The 13,662-nt window shown below is 38.4% G+C and overlaps 1 protein-coding gene across 2 annotated transcripts in view; it reads right to left on the bottom strand.

The window, feature by feature from the left end:
- trak1a (trafficking protein, kinesin binding 1a) overlaps positions 1-3,137 on the bottom strand; it is a 33,104-nt gene extending 29,967 nt beyond the window's left edge. For both annotated transcript variants that reach the window (XM_079240608.1, XM_079240607.1), the window contains exon 1: positions 2,916-3,137. The gene's annotated coding sequence lies outside the window, so the exon portion shown is untranslated. The remainder of the gene's footprint in view (positions 1-2,915) is intronic.
- Between the last annotated feature and the right edge of the window lie 10,525 nt (positions 3,138-13,662).

Below are 13,662 nucleotides of genomic sequence, written 5' to 3'. Positions count from 1 at the left end.
GATCAGCAGCAACTCAAAATTGTAACAAGTAAAAATCTCAGTAAAGCTGAAACAAAAAGCAAAGCTTAAAGGCAAGAGAAACACGCACACGCGCACACACACACGCACGCACACACGCACACACATCTCCTGACGGAGTTGGATCTGATCAATGGAAGGATATGTTGTGCAGCGTTTATGCATGCAGTGATTTAAGTAGCATCTAGGACACACAGACACACGCATGCACGCAGTTACAAATAGTTGGAGAAATGTTATAGAGTAACTGATGAAAAAATTGTATTGGATTCCATTTAAAGAAAATCTTAAGTTTATGCCTTTTTGTTTCCGTTTGAAATCAATTTTTTCTGAATTTTTTGAAAACTAATTTATAAAAAAAGTTCAAATACCATAAATGGTCAGATTTGGATGTGAAACACTTGTGAGTCATTTCAAACCCATCACAAGCTTGTTGCCAGGAACAGTGCAGAATTTCTTTCCATTTCTGAGTTGAGTTATCTCACCTAATCACACTGCTACACTACATGTTATTAACTTTGGCTGATTTCACCGTCAGGCTGGCTGTGGGAGCTCACAGAGAATAATGTCTCAGCATAGTAGTGGAGTTGAACTTGGTTACTTTGTCTCTCCTTTATGTGTTAAAAAACAAGCCAAGTTCCCTTCCAAACAGAGCACAATGGACATTTCTGCATGCTGTGTTGGATCAGAGGCAGGGAGCTTACACTTCTGTTCGGGTCCAACAGAATTTGTCCTCTTGCGTAACTTTATCAGCCTCTCCCTAAAGTTCTCTGTCCCCTTTCTCTTTGTGCCAACCCCCCCCCTTCCTAACCACATTGCCCATAATTTCATTGCTGCTCAGCTTTTTACATCACCGCAGGCCGGTAACCACGGAGAAGGTACCTCATACCCAGGAAGTGCTCCATGGCAACAACTCACTGTGCTCATTCACAGTCTAGACTCAGTGACGGCTGCTGTTAGAATATTCTAAAAATGAGGCAGGGCGACTGTCAGTAATAGTTTAACAGGAGGAAATAACCTGATAAGAGACAAGCTAAAATATCTTATGCATCTATGAATTCATACTTTGTCAATCCTTCCAACCAGCAGATGGCAGCACTGATCTAAACCCTTTGGCATCTCTGGTTTCAGCAGGACTTCATGGATAAGAAGCAGGACTACATTTAACGTTTCCACAGCTTTTTTCTAGATTTTTTTCCTTTGCACAACCCAGTGAAAAACACTCATTTAAGACTTTCCAACAAAGAACAAAAACTACTAAAAACGGTAAGAACCAGAATAGCAAGAAGCCACAGTGTACCAGCTCAGTGGTTGGAAGCACTTTGGCACATTTTTTACGCTGGTTTCCCGTCAGAGCAGCAGCGCAGGACTCAAACCGCTGACCTCAGGTCACAGGTAAATCAGCTCAACCACCTGAGCCACACCCCTATGCTTTCATGCTTTTAGCTTTTTATAAACATAGGACAAACGATCAATCTATCTTTCCTGATGACTGATACATGTAAAGTCAGAGATGATCACTTAATAACATTCACATTTTTAATCTATTTTATTCCTTAAATATAAAGTAATATATTACTTGACTTACATTGGCAGCTGCAAGTTTTTCCAGAAAAAAACTGTTTTAAAAAAGGGCACCTTTAGTCTGAACTCCACTATAAAGTTCAGTAACAGATCTTTATTAATAATCTATTTTATTTATTAAATGCTGAAGGCTTTGGATGTCATTTGCATTACAGCTAATAAAATACTGAAACAGCAGTTGCTGAAGGGGATGACAAGTAGCGAATATACAACACTGATATATGATATGTGCAACCCATCACTTGCTGAATGATCTGAGGTTCTTTGGTTTCTTCTATCTGAAGAAAATATACAAACCTAAAAAGATTTTTAGCTGCAAACTATTGTCTGTCTGTGTTAAGCCTTTGATAGATTGGCCAACACTCAAAGTATTCCAGGTTTCCTAATGTCATGCTTTGTTCCCATTACAGAGTTTAAAAAGGAAGAACATTTAAATAATACCAGGAACTGGACTCCTGTACGGGGAGAAAAGGGAGGGTGTTTTCCTCCTTGTGATCCTACTGCTTTGGTCTCTGCACCAAAACCCTGATGACTGTGATGAAGCAGCTTTGAGTTGGATCCAGATCGCTCCTGCCTCCCTACAGTTTTCCCCAGGATCTTAAGCTCCATTTAAACAGCAGCTTAGCCGTGTTACACATCAAAGCCTTTCAGATTTTATCACAAAAAATAAGAGAATAGAAGGTAAACTGGACATATTTTCTCCATGCGAACTAATCCTAAGGAACAAACAGTGAATTAACAATTGTGTGTACTATCATTTTATGTGTGTACAGTATGTGGTCCAGACTGTAAGAAAGACCAGTGCATTACTGAAAACTAGACGAGCATCCCTCTGCTCAGCGGGAGAAAAGGATGGAAAACTGATAAATGGAGATGAGTTAAAGAAACGATGCAGATGTCTACTGGGAGTTCTCCCATCCGCATGCTGGCTTGCACACACAGTTGAGGCCCCTGGAGCTACTTTACTGACAGGATGTGACACTGGAAGAGGGTCACAGAAAGGGACAGATTCTCACAATCTGCAAGGCCCCACTCTTAAAACACACCATGTTCCTCTGCCTGCATTCTTCATTCAACTTTAATCCTAAACTGTATTACTCTGATGGCCAGTATTACTGTAACCTTTTACTGGGAACACATCCTCATGTATAACTTCTGTACCATGGTAACTCTGCCAAATGGACTTTTAGAGCAGAGCATTTTTTAAAAGATGAATTATGTATAACTGCGCTCATCACAGCGTTTCAGTAAAGACAAATGGACTCAGGTAAGTTATTTCTACTCCTTGTTATAACAGATGCATGCAACATTACCAGTAATGGTCTCAGCATCTTTGCAGGTGGCCTTGAATGTCTTAAGTGCAGCTGGCAGACTCGCCTCACTGACATACTCCTCCTCTTCTTCCTCTTCGCTGACCGATTGGAGCTCTGGGTTGTGAAGGTGGGATGCATGGATGTGTTTGGAGGACTGTTCAGGGGATGGGGCAGAGGAGCAGGAATAGGTGTGGGGAGTCTGAGTCCTCGGGTCCAGCTTGGCGCTGAGGGGTTACCGGTTTAAAACAGGACTAGCCATTTACAAAACTTGGATCCACTAGAATGGAAAATCAGACAATGTGGGTCTAGATTCGTCTCGAGGGCATGACTGGAGTGGACAGAGGAGAAGACATCAGACTGTCTCATCAGCACATGAAAGATGGGGCAGAAGTCAAACCAGAAACACTCCCTTAGGTGTCCAGAAAGGAATTATTTCTTGCAAACCTGAAAGAGAAATGCACATTTTTTAATTTCCACACATATTTATACATTTGTATAAAGACAAGTTCAGCAACTGATCAGACATGATGAGAGTTCAGACTATGAAACACCTTGTTTCTGTTTGTTTATACAACTTTCATGCAGCAAACATGATCCTCTACATCTTTTTCTCACTCTTACTTGGATAAGCACTCTTACTTTATTTATAGACACATTCTCATCTACATGTGTGGGACTGGCTCATATGCCAGTCCAGCACATGCTCAAGCATATGGTGGTTAATTATAGAATTAACTACTACGTTTTAAGCTGATATCAGTTTAATACACAGTGGCTAAATTAAACTAAATGGTATGCTTAGGGTTATAGATTATGATCCTATTTGTCTGAGGCTTTGCCAGACATTGTTTGACTCATTCATTGATTTTCTTAACCACTTAGCCCAATTAAGGGTCGCATAGAAGCTGGAGCTTCTCAAAGCAATCATTGGGCGAGAAGCAGGGTAAGTGTCTGACTCCTCTGGTCATTTTGGGGAAATACGGCTTGTAAACTATTATATAACATGAAATGATAAAAAGTTTAAATTGTATTTGCCCAAGATCTTGTCATTGATCCCATTGGCAAAAAATTGTGCTAACAAAAAGACACTTTCCTGTCCTTACCCATTGATATAAATTCATACAAAAAGTAGTCCAAAGCAGGGGACAAGGAACCAGGAAGTCAATGAGAGGAAATGAAGATACACAAACTGCAAAAGGTGATGGGGGATAGAGGGTGGTACAGAAGTTTCTATGCAAAAGGAGATCATACAGGAAACAATATGGATTCTTTTTCCTTTTAAGCTTTTAGAGCCGGGGTAGGCAACTCCGGTCCTCGAGTACCACAGTCCTGCAAATGTTAGGAGTCTCTCTGCTGCAACATACCGGGCAATTAACAGACTTGTGCAGAGCTTGACATCTAACTCTGCACAAGTCTGCTAATTAGCCCTTGATTTGAATCAGGTGTGTTGCAGCAGGGACACTCCTAACATTTGCAGGACTGTTGCACTCGAGGACCGGAGTTGCCCACCCCTGTTTTAGAGAACTTTACCAGGTCCTGACTGTGATGCATTTAGATACTATTAATTCATTTTTATTCTAAATAAAGAGCATTCATGGGGAAAATAAAAAGACACTTCAACTGAACCCATCTCTTCAAGCCCAGAGAGGATGAAAGGGGTACACCAATTAGCTTGTAAACTGCATGTTTTCCAGTCTCCTGCTGTTCTCTATGTGTCGCAACACTGGAATTTACCCACTGTGGGACTAATAAAGGCTTCTTCTATCTTATCTTAATATTCAATGTTGACCTGAGTTTATTCAGTCAGTTTTTTAGTGCATAGGAGCCCATGTATTCATGTTTTTAAATCATTGATGGCGCAAATCAAGTTTTGTAAACTGGTTTTCACTCTTGATCTGGTTAAAGAATTTTATTAAAATTTTCTAAACTCTAAACAATCTAAACACTAAAGCATGAAATCAATCTTTGCCACTTCACTTCAGAGAACCACTGAACAAGCTGCTCATAAATTTTCACAAAATGAACACCTCTCCACCTTTACCTTAAAGAGACTCTGCCTCTTTAAGGTGCTCTTTTCATTCTTGATCATGACGCCGACTTGTTAAGTAGGCTTTAAATAAATGAAGAATTTTGCCTAATAAGTTAAAAAACACCCATCTCATCTCAGTCGGCAGGCTTCCCACCCAGTATGAAAGAGGAACTTGACTACATTTCTATTTATAATAACCACTGAAAACACAAACAGCCCCCATAACAAGCTGTTTGATAAACATTTACAATCCATCACCATCACAATTAAATGTGGCATAAGTTTTGTAAAATCAAATTTCCTTTTAATTACTTTCTACATCAGTATCTAACTCTCTTTACATGTCCTCTTCTGCAGTCTTGTATTTATCCATATTTCTTTCTGCTGTGCCACCATCTGTCTTTTTCTACCCCGGTCTCCTCAAAGACATAATGAGTCACAGTGGAAACTACAAATTAGGTCACAGATTTTCATTATTTAGGAGAAAAAGACATCCAAATGCCCAAACAGTGTTACCCATGACAACAAAGCATACAGTTGCTACAACACAACTCCAGCCATAGGTCAGGAAGGCAATCATCTTTTCATAGGAAAAATGTTTGCACATGCCAAACCACCCTGTGCATAAGGCTGAAAATAGTTCATGTATTTTGGAATTTAGTTTGCTTATAGGACTTACATGTTTAATTTTCTTCAAGTATTTGAAGATAAACAGCCTGAATGAAAGGAGTGCCATTTTTAGACAGTGTGTACGTGGGCGTAATGCTGTAAGTACAGCAGAGCTTATTGAAGTGGAAGGGCATTAGCACTGGGGTCAACAATGCCAGGATCTAACGTGTTGTGTCCAAAATATTCCCACAGGAGAAGTAAAACACACAACAGGGTGGAGTTTAAAGGAAATGCTGATGGAGTCTATGCCTAAAGACACAAAAGCAACTGCAAGACAAAAAGTTGTCTACCATTTTTTAAAACCTGTATAAACTTAAATATTCACTAAAAGATTTCTCCAACTAGTTTAGTTCTTAAATATCAGATGTTTTTTTTTAACCTTGTTACTGCATCCTGTGTCAAACTTTGACAAACTGACACAAAAGCTACAATTTAGCCAAATGCTAAAGTTTCCTTATAATGACATTCCAAGTCCCTTTGTGTTACACAGAACATTAACATTTAGATTGGACCTCATTACTTATCATGCAGTATGGACGTTCGCAGTTAACTCACCAATACTTTCATACCCCCAACTGTCCTCAGGCAAGACACTGAGCCCCACATTGCCCCAATCTGCTCATCAGTGTGTGACTGTAGCATAAACTGTACACAATGTGCTAATATATCATGGCAAATTCTGTATGAGTGTGCGATTGTAAAACAGTTTGTGGAACCAAGACAGTGTTAAAAAGCTTTATATGAGTGGGGAATATTGAATTACACTGCATTACTTTCCTCAAATTTACTGGTAAATATATCATGTAAAAAACACAGAAGTCTAAACATTTCATGCTTTCCATCTTTCTTTCCATCTCTGTAAAATACAAGGAACAGTTGATCCCACAACATCATCTTTGCCGCAGCTTATTCAGTGCTGAGTTTTCGCAAAGAACTGAACAAAGTGCTTCAACTGAATAGAAGAGTTACACTAAGGGCAGACATGGTCCTTGAACAGCGAGTCTTTAACTTGCTCTTAAAAGTAGACAAGGACTCTGAGAATCGGACAGAGTTTGGAAGAACGTTCCAACACCGTGGAACAACAGGGGAAAAGAGTCTGGCTAATGATTTAGCCCCATGTAGTGGTGTTAACGCTTGGCATCTTTCACTGGCAGAGTGTAACTGGAGAGAGGGAGTGTAGCTCTGGATTAAGGAGTGAAGGTAGGAAGGAGCCGTTTGAATCATTGTTTTGCAAACCAGAAGAAAGGCTTTTTAATATGATGCATGCTGCAACTGGAAGTCATTAATGTACAGGCATTTCCCTCAGTTTATCTTGTCTGAAAGAGGACAAACAGATGATTAGTCAGTACATGTTGTAATCTGTTACTCCTGACTATCAAACAATATAGACATAACACAAGCCACAAATATTCATTCTCACAAACCACCACTGCACCACCCAAACCTTTCAACTTGTTCCAGTCTGCAGACACAATGAGTCCAGCACACCTCATTCCTCCTAATCATTTACTGTTGCAACACCAAGAGTAAGACAAGTAAAGTCCGAGTGACCTAAAACATCCACAATAATTATCGCATTTAAAAGACAGAAGACACTAATGTGCCAAAACAACTGTTTTGGAGAATTATTAAAATACTTAATAAAAATACTTTTATAAAAGCTGTAACAACAACGCTGTAAAGAGAACAAGCCCCGACAACTATCTGCTGATCAAGATCTTACTGTGAATCAACTGGACGTTCAGGCTCATTTACACCCCGCTGAACTATTCAACCACTAAATTCCATTTGGCCGACGTGCATTTAAGGTTAAAGCCTAAACAAGGACATGCAATCAGTGGGTTTCCCTAAAAGGTTTACAACATTAACCTTTCTGCTGTTAAACATGCCAGCAGTCAATCCACTGGTTTACAATACATTTGTCTGCAACACTTGCATGCAGCTAAGTGCTCAGATTTGTCCTTGCTGGAGGGGGGGGGGGGGGGGGGGGGGGGTCCTTTCAGCCACAGATAACACGGAGCAGTGCATTTGTCTAAGCTTTAGAATGTGCTTTGTGTATACTTTTGTTCTTCCTATGGAAACGTAGGCAGATATGCTGATTGACAACTGGCGTTAGGAGTAATACAGCATGAATGTGGTGGGGGAATATACATGACTGAGTCTGTAAAGTTGGGGCTTTCACTCAGGAAACAATGGGTACACATTGAACAACTTCCTGTGTTTTTTTTTTTTTTTTTTTTTTAAAGAAACCAAGTAGCACTCAGCGCAGAGGATTTAGACTGACTTAAATCAGCTGAGTTTGACAAAAACAACGCAAAACTGTAGCAGATCATAGAGCAGAGTTACAATAGAAAGATGGTACTAAAATCACTTTGTTGTTACTGAAGGTCAGTTCAGAACACAAAACTTCTTTTTAATCACTTTGTAAATAAATGGGTCAAATCAATGTCCCATAATGGCCCTGCGATGGACTGGCGAGCTGTCCAGGGTGTACCCTGCCTGTCGCCCAAAGACAGCTGGGATAGGCTCCAGCTTCCCCGCGACCCAGAATTGGATTAAGCGGTTCAGAAAATGAATGAATGAATGAATGTCCCATAATGCTGTGGATGACCATAGATGCAATCTAAAACCCTTTAAAAAAAAAGAAAAAAAAAAAAGAAGTTACACTGATAAGGCTACAAAAACTGAAAACAATTCAGAGGTGATAATGGCACTAGGTGACAACGGTTTAGCGTAAAACTGTAAGCATCAACAGCAGGAGGCAACGCAGCTTGTTTTTGGATCTTGGAGAAGTTTTACCCATTCCCCAGCAGACATCACAGATCTGTAGATCCATAAATACATTTAGGATAGAGACATGTACAGAAAAGGCTTTTGAAACAGTCACATCTCTATAATCTTCTCTGAAGTTGAGAGAAGTTGGCAAAGAGAAAGGGACAGAAGAAAAGACGGAAGAGAAGCAAGGAGACACTGATATCCTTCCCAAATGATAAAATTACTTGGGAAATAATGTCAGGATTGAAGTAAGGGACTAATTGGTGGTGCAGATACTATCCTTAAATGTTCAGAGGATTTTGCTGCAGTTTATTCTTTATCCTGTCTGTACAGTAGGGTTTAACTGCTGCCTTTAACCCTGTAGAGGCCACTGTTACATATTTGATATGCATGCCTCCAATTTGAGATATTTTGCATCACTTTATGGTATGATAACACAATCTGATACTAGTCTTCTGTCCCTAATGGATACCAGGAGGCAGATGGTTAAACTATAATAAGTCTGACATATTACATGGTAATAAATGGCAAATATCCCCCAAATTTGTCTTTTTAAAATATATTTTGTTAAAGTAGCAAATAAAATACCTCACTGAGTCTTTACCAGAGTAGCTCACCTCTGTAAGATGTTAAAGCTCCAACTGCAGTGTATTTGCACTTGCAACGCATTTTCAGTGAAGCTCTGATTTTTATTTTAGTTAAGTAAAAGGCATTTGAGAAGCATTTATCCAATGTAAACATTGTTTTGGCATGGTCTTTGTTTCCTGATGATTATATGGTAGTGATGTGCATCGCTGACACAGCGGCAGGATTCATTCATTCACTGGTACTTTGTTTATTCATTAACATTCAGCCTTCATTGACAGCCTCCAACAGCCTATTCAAGTTGCTCCAGGCTAATGTTAACCAGACACTACAGCTCTAGAGAGGCCCCTTAATGTACACAAACACACACACACACACAAAGACTGTTCCTTCATTTCATTCAAAATGATTGAAAAAGCAAAGATGTGCATTTATCCTAGATGTTTGCAAAACATCAAAACTGCCATATTTGTAACTCATCTGTGATAAATCTAAAAGTATAAATGGATCACAGGACAACAAGAACCTGCTGTAAGCTGAAACTTAAAGAATGAGATGCTAATATTTTCAGTACAATATGTCGGTAACAAAGTCTGTTCATAATCACAAGTTTACAATAAAGCTAAAAAAAAAAAAAAATGCAGTTGAATCCTCAACTAATTTTGTTTCATACTTGAGTATTTTATAGACACAAAGTGAGTTATGACATTGTAGTAGCTTAGTAACTATTTAGGGGTTGACTCAGCATCAAATTTCAGTATTCGTTTGCAAGATGTGTTCATGAACATGTGGAATTACTTCATAGCAAAAAAACAAAAACAAAAAACAAACTCATTTTAAAGGGGAACATAATACTATATCCAGCTTTAATCTATACAGAAATTGGTGTTTTTCCCATTTACATGATGGGAATTTTTTTTAATTCAGTCTTTTTTTATGAGAACAAATGGTTCTTTGTTTCAATAAATCAAATACATTTATTGCTGAATTGATTTATGATATAAGGGTTATCAGGTTATAAAGTTAATCATATGAATAACTCCTGAATCAATACAGACTGAAAATGTATAATGGCAAAATTTGTGATCCTGGCAAACCAGAATCTATTAAATCAGTATAACTAAATCAGTATTTACATCTTGGGAACGGAGTTGCGCGAGAAACCTTGCAAAAGCACGATTGCAGACCATTTTCACTGAATCTGACACAAAGAAAACACAATGTCTGCTTGCTTAGTTCACTTTCCAAATAAAGTGTTGGGTAAAGTTACAGAACAGACCTGCACTGTTTTACAGTGCTGATTGCATCACTAAAGCCTGTTTGAATCTTTGTGCTCTTGGTGACGTGATTTGTTAATCGTGCGCGGTTTGTGATAAAAGAAACATGAATGAAAAAAAAGCAAATCTATTCTACCCCTTCATGTTTATTCACTCCATCTAATCATCCCTACACCACTGCCAGACGCAGGGCAAGAAGTCCTTCAGTCCTTTACAGGAAGGAGAAACAAAGAGGAAGATAGAGAAGGAAACAGATGCTGCTGATGGACTAAAGTCCACTAAGTCATATGATCAGTCAGAGGAACTTAAAAAAAAAAAAACCAAAAAACTTTTAGACACCCTCCTTCTTCATTTAGTTTAACACAGTTACACTTCCTCAGTGTTCCACAGGATAGAAATGAACACAAACTGTACTCTGGGGACAAAAGGGCAAAGAATCACATGACTATTTGTTATTTCTCAGCTTGTTTTTAGTGCAACTAAAGACACGTTGTCCTTCAAGATGAGAAAAGGAGAGAAACTTGAGTGGCTCTACGTGCCAATTTCTAACTGGACAGGTTAATTTTTGTCCACTCATCGCATGCCAATGCTATTCAGTCAACAGAGAGAAGTTAAAACATTTGCAGGAAACCAGAAAATCAAGATTTAGATTGTTTTTAAGTTCCGTCAACATACTTTTGTTTCACTTTCTTTTTATTTTCAGTCTGTCAATATATGATGGTTAGGTTGAAGTTGTGATGATCAACAGCACTCTGTGTGGTTTGGAAAGGCGTGAAATAGTTTCTCTTTGAGTAGTGCTTGCATGAAAAGGGCTACTTGGTTTATGAAAGCTATGAAGTTCATTCATTCATTCATTCATTTTCCCATCCACTTAATCCAATTCAGGGTCACGGGGGCTATGAAGTTATAGAAGAAAATAAAAACTAAAATTCAAGCAGGACTCCTTTAGCAGTTTCCCACAGTTTCAAATAGATTCAGACAGTTTTCATGGTCATACCAAAACCTTCAAATTTGGCATCCTGAGGTCATCCAGCAACAATTTTTAGATATGATTTGTAAAAAAAAAAAAAAAAAAAAAAAAAAAAAAAAGACATTCAGATTAATGATCAGATTAATCTTAATCACAAATCTTTTTCAGAATAAAATCTTTGTCCCACTGTCCCACATGACCACACCATGACAGACCCACCCTCGTGCCTTACAGTTGGAAAAGGTATTGTCATTTAGACAAAACATTTTTCTTCCTAACATCTTTTTACTCAATATGGCTAAAAAAAAAAGTTGCTTTTATTCATCAATTCACAGTAATTGTTTAGTTGAAAATCCCCCAAAAATCTAAAGCATTTTACCAGGACCTTTTACATGTTACAGCAAATTAAATTATGAGAAATGGGAGGACAGTTGCTTATGTGTAAATAACTATTTATGTGGGGCACTGTGTACATGGTGAAGTAACTTCACCATTTTCTGTCACACACACACACACACACACACACACACACACACAACCTTCCACAATAAGAAAGAACAGAATAGAAGTTGCGGTATGACGGAAACATGATTCCTGTTACAAAATCTTTAGTAGTTTAACCTCCTCATAGATGTTATGATGTTATGTCAGCTGAATTGGTTCAAACTCAATTCATGTGGTACCTGTAAACATAAATTTTAATGAAATATGATGCAGTCAGTACAAAGGTACCAACTGAGCTAACAGTTGGTTATGGCACATTCAGTTTCATCAAAACTTTTCTTTCTTAAATAACTCTTATCGTTTGACCATAAATCTATAAAGTTCCTTCTTAGTGACGGTGTGCAGTGAAAACACAATGAAATTAATATTGAGGCCCTCATGCATTAAAAGCAACTTTTGTCTTCTTCCATCCTGTCATTAACACCATTACAAGGCTCAAACATGTCTAGCATGACAAAATGCTGACATCACACACACATCATAGGAACGACACAACTATCATATGATTGCATGATGAAAGCTGATACTTTTCTTTCAAGAGTAAAACTAAATGAATGCATTAAATTCCCTGAGAAGACCATTCCTCTGGATAATTACAGTAATAGCACAGTAACAAATTATTCATGTCACTCGATAAACCAAAATTACGAGTTCTTTGGATAAACTGGCGTGCATGTGTTCGTTTGTTTGCTTGTAATGAGTTTGAGTGGTGTTAACACTCAACTTCACTCATTTTGCCTGTCAGATATTTAACTCCAGTGTTTAGATTCCACTGCTGGTCCCGTGAACTTTTTCAGCAGACACTGTGGAGACTGTCAGGTCTGCTGTGTGTCTGAGCAGTGGGACAGTAAGCAGACCCTCCAGATCATGTGCTGTTAGTTGGCAAACACACCAAAACCTTATTTAGCATCTGATAAAACCTCATCCTGAGCTGCACAGCTGATGAAAACAAACATTTGCCGACTTCTCAATGGTTTTCCTAAGCTGACAACAATTTGTTTCACCATTTTTCAAGAAACCTGCTGTTAGATGTCTGAAAGGACAATAAGATCAACACAATCTAGGTATAAACTAAACTTATTACAGCACTGTGGCAATGCCTTCTCTGATGTTTGTTATACTTAACATGATACATCTTAGCAAATGGAGCTGGTAATGTTACATATAATAAACCCAACACTTCTCTGACTCAGAATCTTAATACCCTGCTTTATGATTTGTGTGTAAATCTAAATTTAATTGAATGTAGCCCAGTTGATACTACTTTGCTTACTGAAGCTACAGATTCAGATGTGACTGAAGCAATGACTAAACTACTGGGTTTCAATAATAACCTCATCATGTCACTTAACATTAATGGCAAAGCTGGAGCTGAGATAATCTGTCATGAGCCCTGTGAAGACTCAGGGGACTTAAGTCCGTTTTTAATGAGTGAATGCGACATTAGTGGTTGGATTAAACTAATTTATATGTGAATTCATCTCATTAAATCCACCAGTTTCCCTATGAAACATTAGCCTAGATCCCTTTCATCACATCTCTCTCATATACAACTCACTGGCCCTCTGTATGACTAACTAAATAAATATTTAACATAAAAAGGACTTTTGCAAGGAGATAACGTGAAATGTAACGAAACATGACCTGTGTAGACGTTTCTTTACCGTTAACTTTCTGTAGTTTCTAGCTCGTGCGGCTAAGCTGCACCTGCACATCATTTACACATGATCACAACTTTTAAACATGACAAATGCTGGACAGTTCTTACCTCTTCTATTGTCCAAAACTTCCCAGGAGCATAAATAAAAAATTCAATTTTCTTTGGGCAAAGAGACTATTGGATCTTCGGCCACCCATTCACAGCGACTTTGTTCGATTTTAAATGAGCCGTAATGCTACAATAGACCCGGTGGTGGTTCGTAAACTATTCCTATATGA

This window comes from Telmatherina bonti, assembly GCF_933228915.1.
Source record: "Telmatherina bonti genome assembly, chromosome: 5".
NCBI classification, from domain to species: domain Eukaryota; kingdom Metazoa; phylum Chordata; class Actinopteri; order Atheriniformes; family Telmatherinidae; genus Telmatherina; species Telmatherina bonti.
This window is presented reverse-complemented; position numbering and strand designations above follow the sequence as displayed.